Raw genomic sequence first — 26,196 nt, forward strand, 5'->3', positions numbered from 1 at the left:
TGGGGAAAAGCATTATGTAGTTGGAAAAAAGGTTTGGAAGTCTGGGGGAATCAAAGGGAGAATGATCTATGGTTGAATGAAGCGGGTTTGGACTGTGTTGGGAAATGCGTGATGTTGTAGGGGCAGACGATAAGATTTACGAAAAAATGATGCAGTGAGGGAAATACTGTGACTGGGAAATGACGACCTTAATAATAAAAGAAGATGGTGTTGGTGAAAGGGATGATGATGTATGGGATAATGTGGGGAGGATAAAGGATTGGACGTGTGGGATTAAAAAAATTAAGGAAAGCGAGTGGGAGAAAGATTTGCCGTTGACTGGGGAGTAAGAGTGTGTATGTTATGGAATGATGAGGCTAACTATCGCATGATGAGGCTAACTATCGCATCATATCATCTCACTGCATGATCTACACACTACCACTCACCATACTGTCCTATCTTTACACCATTCACTACACCACCGCTTTCTACCGCACCACACTGAAAAACTAACAACTGCTTCCCAAATTACAGAAGGCATTCCTCCACAAAACACGTGGTAAGGGCGACTGACATTTGGCGTGACGCTCGCAATACGTTCTGCCCCTCATAATTTGGTCCTTCTCACCAATCGTAGGCCACAGGTTACCCTCCACCCCCCAAAAAAAAAAGACTGATAGAAGACAAAATGAGTTAACCATTAAAACTCGAGAACGATTTCTTTACTTCACTCTGGCTGAAACTATAGGATTTTTCGCCACTGAGGAGCGTTCCAAAGAGAGAGGGTTAATAGAAGAAAGAGAAGCAGACAAAAAAAGTATAATGTATGTGGAAATTAACTCTTTCTCGGCACTGATGACCCTACCTAGCCATTGTTAGATGATTCCACTAGGAAGGATCCCTTGGACAAATGGTTTATAACAGGCAAGATATATAAGGCCAGGTACTCTTTAATGATTAGGTATACAGGATTCATGGTATATATTCCCCAAACATGTTACCTTTTATATTCATTCTACCACCAGACGATTTTATGCAGCCAAAGAAAGACGGGTTAATGCAGGACAAATAAACCCTCCAGGTGAAAGAAAAAATGACAAAAATGTAAAAACGTAACCAAGCTGAAGAAACTAATTGGGAGATTGTAAGAAAAAAAAAAGTTAACGTAACATAATGCTTATCACATCACTCACAAGATCATGCTAACATTAAGCGACTATCAAATGAAATAGAGAGAGAGAGAGAGAGAGAGTGAGACAGGAACATTAACAGGAAGCCTTTAGGCTATCAGTTACAATTAGGCGGTCCTTCAGTTCTGGTCTGGGAGGAATACCCTAATCAGTTAAATTACTCTCAGTAGGGAAAGCACAAACTTACGGTCTTCGGAGCATTTACTGCCATCTTTCACCATTATTCTATCGTGCTCTATCTTGATCATCCTTCGTTCCTTATTACTTTCATCACTGTATAACTTTCATCTTACTGTCATTTTCTGTAGCTGTTATTTCTCTCTTCCATCGTTATCTATGATACCTCTATAATCATCATTATTAAATCTAGTATATTTTCTTGTCATCACCCATATTCACCTCTTTTTCTTTTACTGCCATCTTCCATCATCATAATTTCTCCATCTCAATCATTATCAAATTGTTCTGTTTCACACACCTCTCGTTCACTGTCATTTTTCATCATCGCCACTTCCCCACTCTGTCATTATCGTCGTTTATAATGTTTTTTTCTCATGCTATTCACTGTTATTTTCCTTCATTGTGCCCCCTCCTATCTATCATTAACATCAATATTCAGTACTGGCTCCTTATTCATTCCCATCTTCCCGCATTATAAATTCACCACCTTTATTATCATCATTAATTTTGCTCTTTTTTTTTGGACTACTCTCGTTTCCTACATAAGAGGCAACGTGTAATTAGAAATAAAGGTAATTAACTGAGTCATCTCCAAGGAAAAATTTAACTGGACTGGCTTTTTCTATGTGTCTCTATGCCCTAGCTCTCTTTCTGCTTCCCAGTCCTGCAATCTTATCAACGATGCTTCCTATCTCCACCACATCCCACCTGTCTATTTTTCACCTTACTCTTATACTTTCCCTCCCCATTTGTCTGTTTGTTACGTGTCCCCATGCTCCTCCCTCCATTCCTGCCTGTCTTTCTATCCTGCTGTCTCCATAATGCCTCTTGTATCCTTTCTGTTTCCACTATGCCTTTCTGTCTATTTGTTATTGTTCTCTGTTACATATTTTCCTTATCTATTTCACTCTTGTTACATTTCCTATGCCTCTCCCCCTCTTCTTGTTTCCTTGTCCTGCTGTCTCCAGAATGCTCTCTGTCTGCTTTCTGTCACCACCACTTCGTTTCTCTCTACTTGTCACCAGTCTTTATAACATCCTTTCAGCCTTTGTTTATCTGTAACCTGTTCCCACCACCACAACCTCCCTGTTTGTCCGTCCCTATCTTTTCAGGTTCCACAATGCCTTCTCAGTCAGTCAGTCAGTCACCAAGCACTTGTCCTCATGAAACACCAATCTGTCACCTGTCTGTGGTGGCAGGGAAGGTGTGGGAGGGAGAAAGAAAACGTGTGTGTGTGTGTGTGTGTGTGTGTGTGTGTGTGTGTGTGTGTGTGTGTGTGTGTGTGTGTGTGTGTGTGTGTGTGTGTGTGTGTGTGTTTAGTTTTTGCAACCTGTTTTCTTTTTCTTTTCTTTTTTTTATACCTGGCCTCCCGTCTGAGCTGGTCGTTTCTCTTGGATTTCCTCTTGATACGTCTATGTGCCTCTGCTAGTCTCCTGCGGCTTAGATAGATAGATAGATAGATAGATAGATAGATAGATAGAGAGAGAGAGAGAGAGAGAGAGAGCATGTGGTGTACTACTTGTGTGTGTGTGTGTGTGTGTGTGTGTGTGTGTGTGTGTGTGTGTGTGTGTGTGTGTGTGTGTGTGTGTGTGTGTGTGTGTGTGTGTGAGAGAGAGAGAGAGAGAGAGAGAGAGAGAGAGAGAGAGAGAGCATGTAGTGTACTACTTCTGTGTGTGTGTGTGTGTGTGTGTGTTAATTTATTTGTCTTGTATCTGTATTACTGAGTCAGAACTAGCCTCTCTCTCTCTCTCTCACCTTGAAACACTCTCACTCCTGTGCTCTTGTTTCAGCCCACGTAATGTCGCCTCTATTTCTGTCACTCCCTAGAGCATTCTCTCTCTCTCTCTCTTTGGCTATTATTTCGGGCTTCTTAGACAATAAAATTTTTTGTTGTTTTCCTTACTGCCCTCTTTTAAACCTTTTCGCTTTCTTTCGCCATGTATGATAATTTTCTTACTTCTCCTTCTTTACTTTTTCACGCATTTTTTTCTTCTCCACTATTGTGCTGTTGTCTCTCTGGCGAACTTTACTGACTTGTCTTAGTACTGTTTTTGTTATGCTTTTCTTCCCGCGTCTCCCTTGCTCTCCCATGTTGTCCTATTTTTCACGTCAACTTTACTTTCCCTCCTGACCAATAAACTCACACACATTTCCTTCCTTCTTTGCATATCCAGTACTTTCCCATGTTCCTGGTGTGAAAATAAATTGCTAAAAAATATGAGAACTACATTATACAAAGGCATCTTAAATTAACTAAACTGAGTAGTCTTCCAAACATCTGCGTCTGTTTTCTCATTATATATACTTTCCTCAAATAGGCTGTGGTTTTGGAATAATAATACAGTTTCCCGCGATGTTGCATATGTACGCGTTGTTTTCATTTTATTTTACAGAACTGCAATAACAAGTACTTTCCTCATGTGTGGGGGTAAGGATGTTCATGCGGGGAATGTTTTTAACTACTGTTCATTCGGCAAGCAGGTGTTTTAAATAAGTGTCTTTTTTGTATAGCCTAAGTAAGAATGCTATTGCAACGTCCCTTATACCAACAGAAATACATCAGACCAGAGAGCATGGAATACTGATTCATTCATTGATATTTCCTGCATTTTGGAATTACATACAACAGCATCCCAAAATTTGCTTTTCAAATAAATATACATATTCAAATTCCAAGGCTGTATTCTTAGGCTGTAACAATCGTGCCACCTTCAAACAGAACGGAAATTAAAAATAAATAAAATCCTTCTCCTTCAGCGATCCAATAAGACGCTAGCAACAGATCTTTCCCTAGAACAAGCAACGTCTGAAGGATCTGTGTGCATGTCAATGTTTGCTTTCTGTATTTTTCACTGCTATTTGCTCTTAACCTTCTTACATGGTCCCTGTTATCTCATTTTTCTTTCCATTTATCTCTCGGTCTCTGGAATCTTTATCATACCAAATCCAAACACTGCGTGAGAATGAAACTGTTATCCATATCAACGGTACCAAGTTTTGTCTGTATCTCAAACCTTCCATATTCCAAATACAGTAAGAATAAAAGTTTGACTGAGATTGAAAGTTTTAGCCTTATTATCATGTCTGTCTTTCCCTCCAGCCTTTCAGAGTGAGTAAGAGTGAGAGTGTTTTCCCAACTGTTATGGTTGCGCTAAGGATCAACCAGATAATAAATACAGGCAGACTGAAAGTGAGAGTGACAGTGAGTGTTTTCCATATCTCTCTCCAACCTTCCAAATGTTAAATACAGATTGAAATTTAGAGTGAAAGTTAGAGTGAAAGTCAGACTGAATATACATCTGGCGAACTCTGAAACTATCTTCTTTAGTCTCTATTTCCCCTCCGTCTATGATCTCCGGCCTTTCCAACGCAATGAATCTGGGAATTTCAATATCAACGAAACTTCATTTTGGTCGCCAAATTTTAAACTTTTCATGGGAAATTTTATAGGCCTCAAATGCAAAAGTAAAAACCTTCCCCTACCTCATGTCAAAGCACCACCCTTACCATTCTATACTCCGTCCACTTTAAGTCTGAGTAAAACTGCCATCCCGCAATCTTAACTGCTGATCTGTAAGGACAGATTAATACCGGATAACACCATTATTCACGAAGATATCCCCAACAAAGATACAAAATCATACTTTGTTTACTCTGCTAGTAAAGTACGAGTAGAAATAATCTTTGTGGCTCAAAACAATTCCTTCAGGTTAGGAGAAGCTTTTAGAAATGGAAGCGCTGGATGTCTCAGTAATCCCGTCAATACTAAAGATAATTCCTCATTTGTGCAAAAATCGCCTGGTGGTAGGGAGAAAAAAATAATACGTCAAAGAATTCTAGTTTTTTAATTCCTCCATTATTAGGATGTATTATTATATTTAATGTCTGCTACATCCACGTGATTTTATTCGAACTAGTAAAAAAATTATTTGGTAATGAAGGAGTTTACATCAAACCTCTGCCGTTCGAAAGGCCTCTCCCACGCTGAGTATACGGGTCAGGAGATACAACCCCCCCCCCCAAAGAGAGAGAGAGAGAGAGAGAGAGAGAGAGAGAATCGCACAGCTGGCGAACAGTGGATGGAAAATGAGCGAGTTTTGCAGCACACACATGAATCTATTAACCTCTGCCTTAAAAAACACAGCATCCAGAATGTGACCTTTTTTTTCGAGTCCTAATAATTACCAAGGATAATATTTACACTTACAATCGCAGGGCGCTCCATATATCACAGCGTTTCGTCTAGCCTGTTTCGGAATGATCGTGAGGTAAGAGGCGTGATACTTTTTTGGTTGTGCTACTAGTTAGAACTTGCTCTCTCTCTCTCTCCTTGAAAATAATCTCTCACTCCTCCGTTCTTGTTTAAGCCCACGCAATTGTCACCCATTTCTCTCACTCTCTCTCTCTCTCCTTGAAAATAAACTCTCACTCCTCTGTTCTTGTTTAAGCCCACGCAATTGTCACCTATTTCTCTCTCTCTCTCTCTCTCTCTCTCTCCTGCCGATTACTTCAGACATCCTCACGGTGAAAGACTTAAGATAGACGAACTACTGAGCTACTGCTTCCCAACACAACTGCCACCACCAACATTTCATTTTTTGTCAGGTATCATTTCACTTTGTTGTTTTTGTTTTTATTTATTTATTTTTTTTTTTTTTTGACGGGCTCATTAAGGCGGACGGGCTAGCGGATGCAGCCTGATTTCCCCGCCCCATTAGGCTTTTAGGGCACGGGCTTTTGGTTCTGTTCCCTGCAAAAGTGAGGTTAGATGGGGTGAACTATTGATGGTCTGAGAGTGTTGTGATGGGTGCATGTCGAGAGAGAGAGAGAGAGAGAGAGAGAGAGAGAGAGAGAGAGTGTGTGTGTGTGTGTGTGTGTGTGTGTGTGTGTGTGTGTGTGTGTGTGTGTGTGTTTAAAGGACGGTGTTGTCGATTCCTGGATGCAGAGTGAAGCAAAGAATAGACAGGCAGACATGTAAGAGTGACTGGATGTGAGACGATCAGTGTGCGCGACTGAAAGCAGGGTTGGATCAAATACTGATTTTTAAGAGGTCAAATACAAATACAAATACTTGTGACATTATGATGCAATAATACAAATACAGATACAAATACTTTTTCTTCTGGGTGCCAAAATACAATTACAAATACAAATACATTGAAAATGTATGTAAATATAATTCAAATACAAATATATTTGTATCTGATCCATCCCTGGTGATAATATAGGAAAATTCAAGAGCTCACGGGACTCGAGACTCGGGAGGCAAGGCTACAAGTCTGCCCAGATGCACGTTGATGTTTAATCTGAACCTGTGATCTAAGTCAGCGAGTCAGACAAAAGTGGCGCGGCATTTAAATTCGAAATACAAATACAAATACCAAATACTTTTTCTTCTAGGTGCCAAAATACAATTACAAATACAAATACATTGAAAATGTATTTAAATACAACTCAAATACAAATACATTGAAAATGTATTTAAATACAACTCAAATACAAATACAATTGTATTTGATCCACCCCTGACTGAAAGTACACATTACAGTAGGTTAATCGGAAAATGTAAAAGCATGTGACACTGAATGAGGGAGTGAATGAGACAAGCTGAGAATGTGTTGAGTGAACGTGAGGGACAGTGACGATGTGTGAGAGTGAGTGTGAGAAAGTAAGATGATATGAATGTGGCAGCAATATAAAAGCTTGAATTCTCTGATAGTCCAATTATAGAGTGAGTTACATGTAAACGTAACTGCCCACTAAAAGCATTCTGTATTGAACTGTTCACTACTGGACCGTTTATCTCTACAGTCCAAGTACCTCATTGATTATTGCTGTTGCCGATACCAGATGACTTTATTCTGTTTGGAAGCGATTTTTTCCAGACGATTTTATCCAGCTTAGGGGAAACTTTTCTGATGGGAGGGGTTCGATAAAGCCTCCATTAAACCTATCACTACTTGGGCATATTCCTATAATTATGATTGTCTGGTGGCAGCGAGAGTAAAAACTACGTCATCAGATTCAAGGGGTTGCCGGTAGATGGCCAAACTAGATCCACAGTGACCTCACATGGCTAAGAACTTCCTAACTACTCTTCAAAACTCGAGCCATGGTATGCTAGACTTATGATTGTTACTCCAAACCAGTGGTTCTCAACTCGTTTCAGGCCACGGACCACCAGCCCAGTTGAACAAAAATGTCGTGGACCATTTCATTTTTGAGTAATGATAAATAAAGCACAGACAACAAACATTTTGTTTTGAAGTATATTTCTTACAGAATTTAGAGAAATGATATCAAATAGTAGACAGCTGACATATTGGTCTGAAATATAATTCTTACAAACATAATTTCCAGGAAATACATGAATACTTATCTAACATTTTGCTGTGAAATTTACTTCTAACTAACAGAATTTTGAAATTATATAGGAGTATACAACTAACATTTTTCTTTGAAATTTGATTAATTCATTCTTCTTTGCAACCAGACTTTTGGATGCTCTTCTCAATACCAAATTTTCAATGTTACGAATGGTACTTGGTAATGCAGAACGATTATCGCTTTCCACTGCAAGCCGATTCCTCTGTTTGAACTTAATGTGCAATAAACATGAAAATCCGCTCTCACACATGTAAGTTGAAGCAATTGGCAAAAGATATCTGACTGCATGTGTTGACAGATTTGGGTAAGTACCAATCATGCTGGCCCAAAATTTTTCCCTGGTAGATCGATGGTACACATCTTGAGCTGCCAAATCATTTTTCAGATCTAAGAATTCCTCCTGCAGATCCTCTGGAACACTGTGAACATCTATTGCGAATGGATTCCTGATGAAATATAATCCATCACTTGTCATGTCCAACTCTGGAAAGTATCGCTGAAATTCATCCCGCAGCTTTCATAAATGCTCAAGAATTTGCATCTGAATGGCTTCCTTTTCCCCGAGCATGGCATCCATACATGGAAATTAAACCAAATTGTTACCTTTGACTCTTCCGATCCAGAATTCTAATTTCTCAAGAAATCCCTTTATGATGCCTTGGTGAGAGAACAGATTTGCACCTTTCCCTTACAGCTGAAGATTCAGAGTGTTCAAGATTCCAAAAATATCGACAAGGTATGCAGGTTCTAAGACTAACTGAGCTAGCATATTTTTAAAATCCTCTTTCTCTTGACACTAAAGAAATAAAACCAATTCTTCACTCAGTTCAAAAATTCTGTTGACTACGTTTCCTGCTGACAACCACCGTACAGAAGTGTTGAACAGCAACACCTCAAAGTCGGAACCCATGTCCTGGCATACTGTAATTTTCTGAACAGCCTGGTGTTCACTGCTGACAATTTGATGTAATTAAGCACCTTCACCAGTCCTTTGAAAATGGTGTATACGTGATCAGGGAGTGTTTTTTATGCCAATGCGTCTCTGTGAATGAAGCAGTGAACTCTGGTTACCAACGGAGCATGCTGTATCACCAGTGCTTGGAAGCCTGATCTTGAGCCTAGTATCGCAGGTGCACCATCCGTGGTAACTCCCACCAAAATTATCCAATTCAGACCATTTACTTCAAAGAAATTGTTAACAATTTCTAACACATCCTGAGCCCTTGTGGTGGTGTTAAGAGTCTTACAAAAGAGAAACTCGTCTTTGAAGTCTCCCTCAACCATGTATCATGCAAACACCAATAGCTGAGAAGACAGTGAGACATCAGTTGATTTTTCCAACTGTATGGCAAACAACAGAGATTGCTTTAATTCATCCACAACTTGTTCACCGATGTTTTGTGAGATCTCATTTATCCGTCTTGATACTGTATCATTAGAAACAGAAATATCATTTAGCTTCCTTGCTGCGTCCTTGCCGACAACAAGTCTCACCATTTCTTTTGCACAGGGTAGCACAAGTTGCTCTACAGGTACAATCGTATGAGGCTTCTTGACCTGTGCGACTTTGTATGCGACAATGTAGGGAGCGTGCACTGCATTGGTGGTCTTCTCATAGAATGTACCTGTTGAGTCAAGGCGCTGCTGCTTGAGAGCTGATAACTGCCACTCGAAATAATCTTTATCCTTCTGCAACAAATTGGGGTGACGGTTTTCGAGATTGAGGTTAAGCTTAGCTGGCTTCAGTGACTCATTCCCCAAGACTTTGAAACAAATAACACACTGTGGAACTCCATGCAATCTTCTTTCTTGACAAGTGAGGCCGAATTTAATGTAGCCCTCTAAATACTTGAGCTTAACATTTCTTCCTGCTATTGCATTTATCTAGATCTATGGGCAATGCAACGAAATATATTAATTATATGTTGAGTTTGACAATAATAAAGACATGATAAAACGTAAGATAATAATAAACATAATTCAAAAATAAAACACCATGAGTGTCATAAAGAGCATAAGCCAGCATAAAACACCACACAGCAGCATAACAACTGACCAGAAATACTTCACTCCGTTCTACTCTTCCTCACCGCTTGCTTTTAGATTACTACATTTTACGGTAGAAAACAAAATCTAATTACATCACACCTGTAAAATAGTGCAGGACGAATGACACAACTAATAAGCTCAGCAGTTCGGTGGCTACTGCAACTGCACAACAGTGTTATGTGTAACCGTGCGGCAGCTGACAGGAATCAAACAGGATGGCCTGTCACCTCGACTCAAAGTATGTACCAGGCTAGGGCCAGGTATAGCTGCGTGAATCTTGGACATTCATTTTAGATTAAATTTAGAAACTTAAAGTGACTCGAAGTGCTACTAAGCAGCTACAACCTGAAAACTGCCAATACATTTTTTAAATAAGAATACAATAAAATGAATGACCAATTATTAATTTTTATTAAATTTTTCGTACTGGATTTTCAATAAATTTAAAAATATATGCACCAATCTCCAGTTTATTACCAAATATAATAAACGTCCTGTGAACCACCCAAAAAGTCATCATGGACCACCAGTTGGGAACCATTGCTCCAAGCAGTCTTTTAATCCCTTGAACTGCGTATTTCCCATTATTGTCTTGCTGTCATCCATTTCGTTTATCTTAAGCTAACGGGAGATTTTTCTAATTGGAAGGATTGGATGTTGGCTTTACTATTCACAATTTGGGTGATCTCAAATGAACATCACCGCCTGGTAGAACCAAAAAATATAATCAAGTATATACATCATTGGAGTGAAGGAGCTAAACCACTAAGTCACCGGGTGTTTGACACCGATAGTGCCCCCTTCAAGCCCATGACGTATTTCCTGTTTATTATCCTTATTGCTAAACGATATTTACTCAGGGAGGGAGCTCTAGTAATGAGGAAGTTGATTATGGCTGTATTTAACCCCTGCAATTCGCCCATGCATAAATAATATCGTCTGTAAATAGAAAAACAATATAAAAACCCTTTCAACATTGTGATTGGGCTAATTCGTGTGGACAGATTCCAAAGTGCAACAGGGATACTCGACTCTCCGTTTTTCCTTCCATTTTACCGCCTCTTTCTCCTCCTCCGTCTCCTGGTCTAGTTGATATAACCATTACTCATTCCGTACCCGTGCCTCTAATTCTCTTCCACTTAGGTCTTTTAAGATCTCTAATAACTTCATTTTCTTTCCCTGTAATTCCTCCATTCGTCCTTTTTCCTTTCTCATCTTTTTCTTCTCACTGATCCGTCTGATATTTCCTCATCTCTAAATTTTATATTCTTGTCCATTAAATGATTCCCGAGACACTTCCTCGTATTTTTCATCCTTGTCTTTCATATTCACTATCAAATATTTTCTCACATTTTGATCTCTCATTCACCTCTTCCCAGACAGCACCACCTTCTGTGTTTAATAATGATTCCTTTGTTCGCTTCAGATAGTTTATTGTTCTCAGGGACTTTCGTCTCTTGCTCTGTCTGTCTGTCCGTCTGTCTGTCACACACACACACACACACACACACACACACACACACACACACACACACACACACACACACACACACACACACACACACACACACACACACACACACACACATTGGCAAATTCCCTTCCCATACCCCCGTTAAACAGGCCATTCTACCACGCACGCCATCACCATGACTGTCACAAGTAATGGCACCTCTGCGGGGCTTCAACATATCAAGCTTCACTGTAATCAACGTACTGTCGCCTAGGTGTTTACTGCCGGCCATCCAGCTGAAGTAGGGCCGCTAAAGTTAGATTAGATTCGCTTAGGTTTGGTTACATATGGCTGGGTGGAACGGCTGCTGTGCCTGATTTTGGTTCTGCTCAGATTAAGTAAAATATTTTATTTTATTATTTTTTTTTTTTGTGTGTCCGACTCTGGGCAAAGGCTTCAGGGCCTATATCTCGGGGGCAGTAGCCTATCCCAAGGCCCAGTAGTCCTCCTACACCTCCACATGTCACCACTTCGGCGCTAACACCCACCGTCCATACTGAATACATGCTAGGGCTGTCTCATACAGGACTGGTGTATTGGTATTAGCGGGGGTACTTTTATGACATGTCGGCGGGTCATCTGGTAGATCAGGAAAGTCTGCTTTTATGGAATTCAAATCCTTAAACTGTTCCTGCTCCAGCTGGGATTCGAACCTGGGTCCATCAGGACTGCAGGCCGCCTCTCTACCGATTCAGCCACCGCCTCCCCTAATTTCCTAATTTCGTTGTCACTATTCTTGCAATCAGGAAAAAAGATTCATCCAGGCATAGGTCAATTGGTGTTGCTGAAATTAAACTTCTTTGGTCACAGGGCTCGTTGTAATCATCACAGCGTCGTGGTGGTATTTACTGTTTGATGTCTGTACGGTCGTGCTGAAACGGGACATATTTAATTCTTCTGGATTCGGTTAGGCTTCATTACGCTGAGTTAGGTGCTATTCTCATCCTGTCGCATCAGCTTACTCTACATATAAATCTGAGGCACTTTATCCCAACATTTCCACTCTTTTCCAGCCCCTTGCATTCAGGACCCACGCCAGCCATCTGTGCAGCCGAGTGGGTAATATTACTATATGCCTTCACATTTATCCATCTTCACCTGATCAGTCGCCGATCTTTCTTTCCACGCACTTCTCACACCCTTAACAATTTTTCTGCCTCGTCTCCTGTCTTGTAGTTTACTTCAAGGTCTTAAGCCCAATATGTTGTTACCTGTATCTGTATCTAAATTAGTACATATTAAGTTCGCCGTATGATCAGACCTTCTCCTCGATAGGAATGTTGATGCTGTTGTTGTTGCTGCAGTCTCAGACTCATCTGAACGTGATCGCCAGAAGTAACACTTGCGTCGGTGACCAAAAATGAACAAGGAGAGTGTGTACATATCAAAACTGATGTGTTGTATTGGCTACTGGCTATGCTTATGTGTAAACAGATTGTGTCTTAGCCATCAGAATAACCGAATGGGTATGAATATAAGCACGCATATAAAAGGGCATATATTTGCTATGTTCATCCTGAAATGGCAAAAACATAAATTTCTGGCAAATCTTCTCATTCAAATTTACTCTAATATCGTTGTGCTGTCTCTTTCAAACAGCTCACTATATTGCTTTTATCACGTTCTTTCTGAGTTTTCTCCTCACAAGCTATTCAAACTCAGTTCCCATGTGTTGATATTTTCCAGCTGAATTTGCGACCAATGTAGTAGCAAACACACACTGCGACTGCTTGCTATGCAGTCCCTCCCTTTCCCAGTATTCCTTAAATCTGCACCCTTTGCCAGCAAACTTAGGCTTTATCTACTTCACCTACTCGTCCAGAACAGGTGACCCGTCCTGGCGACATAACACAACCGCATCTTGACCACTGACCTTCGCCCTCCTCCTTTCCGAATCTTAGGCTAAAGAATCTTACCTGCACCTAAAACGACCCCTTCTACTCCACCTATCTGTAGCACTTGATATAAAACATGTCATAAAAAACGGAACAATAAACGATGTAAATGGCTAAAAAAGAGGTGTTTGCCCTTAGACCCTCAAGACTAGGATCAAGTGTTATATTTACCTTCTACCGACGATAAAATAGTTCAGGCGTAGGATGTTCGAATTTAAATAGAGCACTACTGCATTTTAGGCTCCACGCAGATATTTGGTAATCTCTTGGCTCGCTGTGTAACTCAGAGAATGTTATATCAGTAATTCAGTTTATATGAAGCCGTACATAACTCGTCCCTCTAGAAATGATCCAGCTCAATGGTTGCTCAGTGCTCAGCCATGTTAGCTATCTATCTATCTATTGCCAGACGCCTCAATCCCGTTTGGGGTGGCCACAAACAAATCGCCTCCAAGTCGCCCTGTCCCCCGCCATTTCACTGCCCTGCTCCCAACTCACACCCCCCTCTCTCATATACCTCTCCACACCATCCCTCCATCTCATCCTCGGCCTCCCCCTCCCTCTTCCCCCCTCCACCTCGCTCACATACACTCTCTTCGTCAGTCTTTCACCCTCCATCCTCTCCACATGGCCAAGCTGCTGCTGATATATAAAATAGTCACCGCCTTTGTAGCCTTGGACGCACTACGTTATTATGTCCATGATAATATTTCTGATGCACGAGTAACCCGGTTTTTCAATCCTTCTTGGACTCAGCTTGTGAATTACAAAGATATTTTCCCCTGTTCTGGTTCTGCCTATGGAATTTTGTCTTTACTGTGGTATCTTTAATCCCTTGATTTATTTGTATTTCCTTCTTGGTAATTTCAGACAATTTATATTAAGCGAGATTTCTTCAAATGGATGGGTTCGATATAGCCTTCTTTATCTGTTTCACTGCCTGGTTATATTGAAATACGTCACCGGACTAAAGGGGTTAATGCAGTATGTCCAAATATCTGGAGGTGAAATTATATTTATTTTCGATTAATTTTGCTAAATATTCTTTGGAACAGTCAACATGACAACCTTCCAACCTTTGGTTCTTTCTTCCATGGGGATATAATCATACTGGTGTGGAAAGTATTTATGATTCACTCAGAAGTATTGATGTACGAGTACCACAACCGAGTATTTGGGACTTTAGAATAATTTGCAACACCTCACTAAGACAGACTACCTAAGAACTCGCGTAACTGCAGAGAGGTATTGTTATTCGGAGATCTCATAACTCACCGAATCTCTGTGTTATCATCGCCTTGACTTCAAGACACACATCGTCGCTCGGTTCCTTAATGCAACGCAGCAGAACACTGAACATCATATACCATTTAGTAAAAAGGATGAAGCCAGTGATGAAGCTGACCCTCTTCCAGTTCAGGTTGCTCCGGCTCATGCAGCTCAAGAACCACCTCCCTCCTCACTAGCACATCAATGTCACCACCAGACGGTCGAGCAGCAAACGTGGCAGACCTACTTTATCGACTTCAACATGGGATGGCTACTGTGCCACGTGGACACGCTCGTATCTCTTCAGCACGTCTACAGAGGTTAAGCACTGGAGAGGCTGACCGTTGTCTCTTTCCAGTGTTAATATTTCTAGTACTCGTATAATCAACCTCCTCTCATTTTCCCGTAGAAAAGACTGTCTTTAAATAGACCACTGCAGAGCTTTTGCACTCACTGAACAGAGGCTGCAAAAATATAACACCAAAATATGCCATCGGAATGAAGTGGTTAGGAGAGACTTAATAAGGGGTAACCGCTGAATATAATTCCTCTCTTCTCCCTCATTTATATTAATGCTATTTGTTAATGCACTCTCTTTCGCACACTCTCTTACATATTATCATATCTCTAATGATTTCGCCTCTCTCTCTCTCTCTCTCTCTCTCTTACTTGCTTGCCTAGGTATTAATACTCCTGTTAGTATTAAAAGCCCTGGGACTGTAGCGCACTGACAAGTGTTGGTGTAAAGACGCTTGTTAACAATTTCACTACGATGGCGTAATTTTTATACCATATTTTTGCTATTTCCAGACAATTATTTTCAGCTCAGAGTGGATTTTCCAAACTAGAGGGGCTAGACAATTTTTTTCCATTAAACCATTCGCTGCTACGGTGCTCTCCTAGGCTGAATAAAAGCGTCTGGCACCAGGAAAAATAAAATTACCTCCACTGGCAGAAGCGATTATAAGTCTCTTCACTTTAGGTCAAGCAAGGTCAGTGCCGCAAAAGATCATAGGCAATTTGTGTTATGGAAAAATCTACCAGAGCAATTAATTATTATAAGAAAAAAATAGTGATGTTTTCCTTTTTCCTTTTCATACTTTATCATTGCTTGGTTGCACCTTCTAAAATGCCTAGATGTATATTTACGACATTCTTCCAAAGTATATAATAAAAACCGTCGAAAAATAAAAACTCCTATTTTAATCAGTCCATCATTAAGGTCATTATAAAAAACAGCCTTCAACTCGACTTACCTTACTTTTCACTCTCCAGCCAACCTGAAAAGAGAGAGAAAATGAAAGAGTTGAAATACATTAGCTACATTTTTCGGCGATGGTAAGTACTGAGTAAAATATATAATACATCTGCCATCACACACACACACACACACACACACACACACACAAGGGTATCAGCTGTCAACATTAATCCTTTTCATCCTTTTAAGACTATTCTTTTTTCACCTTAAAATTAATACCACCAACTTAGAGGCAACTAGTGGACGTAAAGGGATCTGATGCCCTGATCACTCTGTCCAGGCATCTTTATTTCGTTTTGTTGCAGCCCTTATTATTATTTAGTCAGAGCATGATAAACCTGTAATAGTGAACGGGTAATAATAAAGTTACATCCAACCTTTCCATTTTGAAAAGTCTCTCCTTACCTAATCAAAAATATCAAAAATCCCGAAGAATTTTATGTGAATTATGTCCTATGGCTGAAGATGGTAATGGACTCGTTCTTAACTATAAATCTTTCCAAGGGCAATTAATATGCCATCAGTTACCTTACTGGCCTCTAAAAAGTAGATACATTTTGGCTGCATTTTTGAACGTTAAAAGAGTAAAAAAGTGAGATTACAATTGCTGTCAGGGAAAGTCCATTGGTCCTCTCACTATCGACGGTGCCATCAACTCTGCCTTTCTTCCTCGTGTCCTCACATCTAACCTATGTAACTTCTAAAATGTGTAAACACATTTACTGTACAGTAGTTAGCTACACCAAAGCAGTCCCCCAAAATTAAATAGGTTATTAAAAAAAAATCCACAGTATTATCACTGAAGTTATTTTGCCTTGACTTGCTCTGGATTTTCTTCCTGTTGCAGCTTATTTAATGAAGATCAATATCAGAAGAGGAAAGTATTTTGGCTCTACATCCATTCCACTGCACTTCCTCGTGACCAGCACCTTATTCTAGTGTTACTCTGTTCATACAACTGAACATTCAAGATGAAGAGATGGATATTATAGGCCAAGTCAGATTAAAAGTAGTATAAATTAAAACTAGTATATATAGTCTTCGGTCAGCAAGAATAAAAACAATCACACTATCGTTTAATGGAGATTGTTTCTAACGCATAAATAGATAGATACTGAGAGATAGGTTGATAAATAGATAGGTAAATAGATAAAGATCGACTGAACAGAGCAAGAACCAAATGCAACGACGTCATCAAAGTGTTAGTGTTATTGCTAATGCACTCACACCATTATTATTATTGATATCGCACCGCTATCGTCAGTATTATTTACCCGCAACACATAAGCATTATATCGTCTGTATCATAAATGCCACCACGACTTGATATTGCTCTCTCTCTCTCTCTCTCTCTCTCTCTCTCCAATATTCCTAAAGCTGGAGAGCGTTGGTATGTTTCTTCGGCCATCGATACTGGTCTTTGATGTAATGTGTTAAGGACAGAAGTGACGAATATGTCCGAAGTGTGAAGCAAACTCTATGGAACCGTCAGCAAACTCTACTGAAGTGTCAGCAAACGCTGTGAAACTGTCAGCAAACTCTATGGAACGGTCAGCAAACTCTATGTAACTGTCAGCATACTTTTCTCCACAATAATAGGTTACGGGATAAAGGTATGGACATGACCAACGTGTGTATAGTTGACGCGGGGGAACAGCAGACGAAACTTTGCCACCCACTGTATATACCTACCCTGCGATCTTTGGCGGGGCGATAAATTTCTTGCGAGTCGACTCTCCTATTTCTCCCAGCATCCACGTCTTCTGCTGGACTTCCTTCATACAGATTTAATCCCTGGAATCCTGTGATGTATCTTGTGCCACCTGCTGAGCTCAGATGAAGATAAGACATTTCGATTCTATTGACGTTTTTCTCTTTTTTTCGTTCTGGCCTCCTTCAAAATATTTACTCAGCTTTGGAGAAACATTTCCAATCCGGTGACATATTATTGGTTTATTTTTTGCGAACCGTGCACATTTACTCAGCACAGATCTGTTTCAAATTCGGAGTTAGATATATCTTCACTAACCCCTTCGGTACAACACATCAATCCTACGTTTAATCAGACCTTGTGGAAGTAGCAAGATTAAATTGATAAAATACACCACCGGATCCAAAGGGTTATTTTATACAATCAACTTTTCTTTTTAAATCGCCTACACGTGTTCTATACCGTCACCTCAGTATTTTGCCGTTAAAAACTTATAACTAATATGTGTATTGTACCTATGGACTCTAGAGGGACCAAGTAGAGCCATAACTGTTGTATCCTTCCAGTGAACATTTCCATATGTGAGAGGGATTTTCCATCTAAATGATATGTATACACCATCGATGCATATCAGTTACCAGATACAGCCAATTTATCAAAGCAACAGTGTATGCTGGTGACAAACTACTTCCATATATTTCGCTCATCATCTTCGTCTTTCAGAGAACTTCACAGAGACGACACGGTTTTTCCAATTTCCGTATGCGTATAAATCCCCAAGTCCTTCATTTATGCAACAGGTCAACTCTGGAACTGTCTCCCTCTGTCTGTATTTCATACTTCCTATGATCTCCAGTCTTTCAAACGCAGTGTGTCCAGGCATCTCAAAATGAACGGATCTTGAATTCCGCTCTTTCGCTTTTTTTTTTTTTTTTTTTTTTTTTTTTTTTTTTTTTTCCCCAAGGAACGGTTTGCGAGCTCCTGTACTTTTGGCGTTTTTCGGCTACATCTGGCTTTTCGAAAATGACTGGCACCACTGGAGGACAGTTTTCATGACAGTTTAAAAAAGATACTACATGCCAAGACTGGTTTAGAAGTCGAGGGGAAAAGAGTTGTGGTGTTCTTTTCTTGCTTTGTGGGAATGCTTTTCTGTTCGGCTATTATTACTTCATTATGGGAAGAGGATGGTGCCACTGGAAGGAAGTTTTCATAATAGTTTCAAAATGGTATGACATGCCACGACTGGTTCAATTGGTGGGGAGAAAATAAAGCTTTGACGTTTCTCAAGCAGGGACACTTTACAAGTCATATGAAGCAAGAATTTACAAATTTCAGCTGAAGTATATCGTTATCACTAGCTTCGCTCTCTCTCTCTCTCTCTCTCTCGAAAAAAAAAAAAAAAAATAATAATAATAATAAGCGAGTATCAAAGCAATTTCTCTTAACTATCCTGACATTCTCATGGTCGCATCTTCAATATTTCACCCCGGTTAACGCCAGATGATTATATACAGCTGAAAGTGAGCCTTTGGTACCTGTACGTGTTGACAGTGGCTTCATGAATGCTCTCAAGGTTGAATCTACAATTTGTTCTGGCTGCCTGCGTGTTAAGCAATTTACAGAGCATCATATATATTTTCAGTGCAATAATTTACTTCCCTGGACCCCTGTGAACCATCCCCACAAAGCACGAATGAGCTGAACCAAACTTAGCAAATAATCCAGCTAAACAGAAGGAAATGTTTTGCTGTCAATCTGCAGAGAGACTGGAATTTAGGTGAAGAATTTTGATAATAAAGGAAGGAAAGCAAGGATGGATGAAGTGGCTGTACAGAGGGATGGACTGAAGGTGATAGTGGGAGCAAAGTGATGGTGAGATAAGGAATGAGGGGTATTTCTCTGTTCCTGGAAAGACAAATTAGCTCCTGGACAATCTGGATTCATAAAAGCAAATGAGCCCCTTTGATGCAGCACTATTTTTGGCTTACAGAGTGACCCATTTGTCGTCCACAGGTGTCAGTTACCGTGTCAGCCAAATTCGTCCTCATTCCAGCACAATGTTTAGGTTCACTTCCACTTCATCAAGCTACGTCAGTCCTCTTCACCCCACTAAATTTCGTCTGCCAATCTCTCCATTACAAAAATTATTCTTTCCTTCACTCAAGTATATTACACTACTCCAACTAAACTCTTTGGCTCCAATGACTCACTTTCGACTGAATAAGATCGTCTGGTATTACACGGAACAGAACAGTAAAGTTGTCAGTTCATGAAAGGGTTAATTGTACCTGTATTTATCCTCCCCAAACGAGTCATTCTCTGCTTAAAATCGTCGATGTTACTTGGGAAAGATTACAGGAGTTCTCCCAACCATGAGAGCGATCACATTGCAAAAATACATATTCTCTCCTTACCTGACGACACTATACCAGTTTACCTCACTTAACATATACCTTTACCAGCTGGCCTCTCACATGGCCACACAGTGTCAGTTCACTCCTGCTGCACGTAACGGGTATTCAGTCATCCATCCATTACACCACACAGTACACCTCAGCTCACCATATTATACCACAACACCTCACAGCACACCACACCACACAACTCTCGGTACGTCAAACACCATACGATCTCTCATACAATAAGCACAGTAGTGAAAACTGTGTGCGTAGCTACTTGCTATGGCACGCCTGCTGAAGTAGAATACTGAAGTTACTTAGATTAAGGCCGTACTATTACAGTGAACTTAGTTATTTACAAAGTCTATCTTTACCTAAGTAAATTCAGTTTCAGTCTCTCTGTCTGGTGGATGTGTAAATGACGGTACTAAAATCAACATTTTAATAAAATAGATGTACTGATTGCAGTCAACAAACTGAAGATCAGGAAAACTCCAGTGCCAGATTAGATTTCCCCGAGAGTTTTAAAGAAGGTAAAGAATGAAACAGCAAAACCTTTAACTCAGACTTTTACCATACTGTACATTTAAAGACAGACATCTCAACACCCTTCCTGTTACGAGCGAGCGAGCGATATGTAATCTCAGTTAAGTTTGGAAATGAGCGACCAGGCCCGAACCGACCGTCACGCTAAGCAGAAGCTAGTAACTTCACTCCTATGTGAAGTAGAGTTGAAATTTTTTCTGCATGCGATATATCCACTCAGCAAATTTTTTTATCAGCTAAAAACTCACCCACAAAGGCGTAGGAACCCCTTGGAATCTCGATTTTTCCAGGAAGTGTTCGGCTCTAATCGGTGAACGCCTCAGTTATGAAATGAAATTAAAAAAACATTTTCCGTCGTAACTTTTTTTTTTTTTTTTTTTTTTGGGGGGGGGGTCAACTCTAGCATTTAAATATCAGAAATTCCGCCTATAATTTTATATCAGAAGGAAATTGTGGTATCATGACGCTCGCTCGCTCATCAAGCGGTCACAAAGTGCACTTTATTGGTAATAAGGTGACAAAACTGAACACAGTACTCCAAGTGGGGCCGTACTAAGGAATTGCACAAGGTGAGAATGACGTTCTCCGATCTGAATTTAAATGCTCTGCCTATAAATTCGACTAGATTATTAGCCTTTTTTATTGCTCCTGTGCGTTGTCGTCTTGGTTGCAAACAATGTTTTTAGTATTCCTAGATCTTTTCTTTGGTTCACTCTCTCGTGTTGAGTAATATCCACAGAGTACTTTAATTTTTCATTTTTACTCCCAGCATTTAAAACTGTTCATCTGTCAATATTAAAATCCATGCCACTATAAATAATTTATCATGATCTCCTTCAGTCATCAGCCTATGTCTGGGTGTATCCGCTCCATTACTAGTTTTGGTGCAATCAGCAAATTTGGAGATTTTGCAACCCAAACCTTCATCACTATCGTCAATATAAATAAAGAACAGAATACGGCCCGAAACTATACCCTCTCAACTGAACTGAATTTTGTAGTGGTAGATTAAATCAAACAGATGGGCTGACTTCTTTCTCTTTCTTGTCCACTGTCGCTGACCTCTACATGTCTTTACCACATCATTTTCTGCATTTAATATTTTTTTCCTCACAAACAACCCCTCCAAAAGTTAGCTCAGTATTTTGCTCAACTTCTCTGTCTTCTTTCTTACCTTCATTGTTTCACCTGAATTTCGCCAGGGATGAGCATTGTTACCTGTTTCTGTTCTGTGAGTTCTTCCTAATTAACATGATTCTTATTGCTGCTCACTGAAGCTTCCTATTCAGTCTCGATTTATTTTTAGCCATCATTAATCTCTCTCTCTCTCTCTCTCTCTCTCTCTCTCTCCAAATGTGTGAATTCTGGTGTCGCCGTCAAAGTGGAATCTCGCTTACTGACATGACCTTTACTGTTTTTGCGCATTTTTTTCTTCCTGGAAAACTCCAGACTGCGCCTTTCTTTTGACAGCTTTCCAGGTAAAGTATTTTTCATAAGATCTTAGCAATTTTTTGGGATATGGATCATCATTATTGTCGTCATCACAATTATATTATTTTCATTATATTATTATTGTTATTATCATTATTTTTTTTTTATTACTCCAGACTGCGCTTTTCTTTTGTCAGCTTTCCAGGTAAAGTATTTTTCATAAGATCTTAGCCATTTTTTAGGATATGGATCATCATTATTGTCGTCATCACAATTATTTCATTATCTTTATTATTGTTATTATCATTATTATTATTATTATTTTTTATTGTTGATGTTGTTTGTATTCCTATTCTTATTCTTATTATTATTGCTGCTGTTGTTATCATCATCATCATCATTTTTGTCCTCCTCCTCCCCTCCTTTACTATCATCCTCCATCTGAACCTCATCACAAGCTTCATCATCGATTCCTTTGATCTCTTTCCGATGCATCTCCCTCCACCAATAACCTTACCTCATTCGCCTCATTCTTTGTCGTCTGCCTCTTCCCCTTGCTCTATCTTTTGTCCCAGTATTCATGTCAATAATCTGTACATTATTCTAGACACACATGATTTTTACATCCTTGGGCCTATCGGTGAAGCTCTTATGGCAGTATTTCTCTATTAGCTCATGGCCTGGATTATTCTTTTTTCCTCTTCCAGCTAACACCAGATGATTTTCTTCAGTTGAGAGTGAGTCATGGGTCCTAATCTTTGTTTGCGCCCTATCACCAATTCCTTAGCGATTTATTTTTGGATATGGCTGGTTACTATCCTTTTGCAAGTTTTTATGAAGAGTATGGCTATATTAGAATAACTTAAGTAACGTAGAAGGGGACGGCAAGGTGCAATAAGCAAATAAATCGCTTAGGAGGAGGTGTTGGGTGGCTTCCACAACCGACGAGAGTACCTGCTTTGGAAGCCCGAGTTTCTCTGTCAATATTAACTCTCTCATCATCGTGACATTTCCGTTATTCTGTTCTAGTTAACGCCTGATGACTGTATTCTTCTTTGTGCAGTAGTTCTGTCTTTTTTAATTCTATAGAAATTTCTTCTCGCATTCACTGCCGAAGGCTTAACTGCGTAGGCGTAAGATCTCTCTCTCTCTCTCTCTCTCTCTCTCTCTCTCACACACACACACACACACACACACACACACACTAAATTCAGAGACATGGCTTTGTTAGCGATGTATAACTTTTCTACAAAAAACACACCTTCTTTGTGATTTTTTTTTTTTTTTTGTCTTGCTTTTATCGGTGATATTCCTGAACTAGACCTGTTTAATGGTTGTACGCTTGTCATGGGCCGTATCCTGTTCTTGCTCCTTGTTCTGGTGCAATGGAAGGGTAAAAATAATGAGGGAGTGAGAAGTACTGGAAAACAATGATTAATGAACGATGGCATTGAGGCTGAAGGTTTACCACTACAATCAGATGACGAGCTTTTCGTTCATCCTTGTTACCTTCGGAAGATTTTTTTGAGCATGGGAGGATTATCTTCGAGCTTAAGAAGTTATGGAGTTACAGCCTTCATAAACTCGTTAGTGGGAGTAATATTTCCTAAGGTATATACAAGTCTGAAGAAGAGAGCAAAGATAAGACAAAAAAGATGTCCTTGGGGTGAGGAAATAAAGTGAACAGAGAGTGAGCAATAGAAAAACATTAGCCCTTTCACCCCCAAGGACGGTATGTCACTCTTCCTGCTACCAGACGGCCTTATTCATCTTAGGGGAACATCTTAATACTAAAGTTAAATTAAGCTACACATAATCCCATCAAATCATACAGTCCCTCCTGAGCTGGCTAGAGGTAACAAGATTAAACCGACAAGACGTCCTCAGAATGAAGGTCTCATCAGCCACAAAGCAGCGTAAAAATAGCACAACATAAAAATCTAGCACCATAAAAGCCAACCGAATAAAAAATATAACCACACAGCAACAAGGAATAATACAATGGCGGGGCAGCATCAAAACCTTCTTCAGAGTAACGTAAAAGCCAAGCAGTGGGTAACATTAAAACTGACCATACGGAAGCATAATACACTGGGGCATTAAAATAGTAAGAACAATGAAAAACATCCACGCACCAAAGCAAAACCAACCACAGAAAGCAACATAAAATCAACAGAGAAACATAAAGCCCTATCACAGGGCAGTATCAGAACCACACTCCAAAAAAAAGCAAAAGAAATTAGTCACAAAACACATGCACACAGCAACATAAAAATAACTGAGCAACATTGATAGCAAACAACACAGCAACAAAATAAGCAACATGAAAAGCACCATACGAACACACAGAAAACAAACTAAAACATAAAACAAGAAATCCGACGACCTAACATATAAAAAATCAACCGCAGAAACAAAAACTTAGAGAAAAATAAAACGTCAGCGCAACATCAAAGCCTAATCACACGACAGAAAAAAAAAAAAAAAAAAAAAAAGGAACGAAGTCCATCACACCGGAAAAAAAAAAAAAAAAGGCCAGACTAAAAATGGGAGACTGACAGAAAAATATACTGCAGGCATATCAGAAAAACGGCAAATTTTATGTGAGAGGCAAGTGCACTGCCGCCTGATGATGACCTTTCCAATACACCAACCCGTCAAATCTTCTATCTATCTATCTATCTCTATATATTTTAATGATCCGATTCCTTATGTCTGTTGGTTTGTCCGTTTGTTACGGTAACACAGCAAAACCAGCACATTGCAGCACAACTTTTGTTAGAGCAAGGTACCGCTAAAAGGCTCTAACTTGAAGAATAAAACAATTTCCAGTCCAATCAGGCCACCGGTTCCCGAGTTATGACTCATTTCTGACCATTTGACATCGAGCGAAGACCACCTGAAGGCGACCTTTAGGCGGATCACTTTCTTTGTGGGCAATGATGTTACCGTAGCAGCCTTTTTGACACTGAGTAGAGAAGCCGCCGAAGGCGGCCTTTATGCGAATTACCATAAAGTACTTGAGCAGATGATAAGTGTGTGTGTGTGTGTGTGTGTGTGTGTGTGTGTGTGTGTGTGTGTGTGTGTGTGTGTGTGTGTGTGTGTGTGTGTGTGTGTGTGTGTTCATCCTCTTACAAAAGCCATTAGGTAAACACAGCGAGGGGAGGCAAAGTAATGGAGTCACGAGCTCGATGATCGAGTGGGCGACACCCTTATAGCATTATAGGGCTATGGAAAGTCGATGGTTTCTATGGAAGGATGTGGGGGAGAATGTATGGTGCTGGAAGAGCGCATGGGTGTTAGGAAAATGTATGGGTGTGGGAAAAACATATGGGTGTTGGTAGAATGTATGGGTGTTAGAAGAATGTATTAGTGTTGGAAAAGGGTATGAGGCATATAAGTATTGTCAGAGTATGGATGTTGGAAGAATGTATGGGTGATGGAAGAATGTGGGCGATGTAAGGGTGTTGTGAGAATGTTTCGGTGTTGGAAGAGTGTATGGGCAATGGTGAAATGTACTGTATGGGTGTTGAGGAATGTACAGGTGTGGCATTATGTGAGTTGTATGATGAGGATAAAAATTACAGTATGTGAAGTGAATGAAGCAATGGATGCTGAACTAAGGCTGAAAATTAGACAAAGAAACGAGGGGTGTTAGCGTGACTAACGATTATGATGTAAGGATGGGCGCTTGGAGAAGACCTAGGGTGGGTAAGAGGTGTGGATGCAGTGGAAGAGATAGGCTAGTGCAGGAGTGTGTTAGTGTGGACGTTCACAGTAGACGGACATGAGATTCTTGTTGGACGGGAAGAGATGACGGGTCCACCGAGGGGAGGCGAGGCGAATGGACAGGGAAGACGAACGAAAAATCAGATTGCTTGATGGACAGGGCGATGCAGTAATGGACAATGCAGTGATTTGGAAGACGGCATCCCTTGCAGACGTACGGGAAATGCTTGACGGACGGGAAAAGTGGATGGAGGTCAGAGAGGGATGCAAGGACAGGGGATGCACGAGAATCGGACAGAATAATCAGACGTAAAAGCACAATATTTGGTTGACGGAAACACTTATGCCTGATGGATGAAAGAAGAACATAAAAGACGAACAGGTAGAGTGAATGGATTGCACTATTTTGTTTTGTCCTGCCTATCTGCCAAAGATTTAAATCCGCCGAGGAAAGACCTCGTTGTCTGAAAGTGTCCATAAAACCTTTGAACACGATCACTATTTTTAAACTATATTCTTCTTAAAACCAAACAATTCTTAACAGATCAGGAAAGACCTATAAGGGTTAAGATATAATCAGTCCTTCAGTAAAATTATATCCTGGTAAAACGTGATAAATACTGTATAAATGGGAACAGATTATTCACGCAGTAA

This window comes from Coenobita brevimanus, chromosome 23, assembly GCF_032717465.1.
Source record: "Coenobita brevimanus isolate Jiangsu-jjx chromosome 23, ASM3271746v2, whole genome shotgun sequence".
Lineage (NCBI taxonomy): Eukaryota > Metazoa > Arthropoda > Malacostraca > Decapoda > Coenobitidae > Coenobita > Coenobita brevimanus.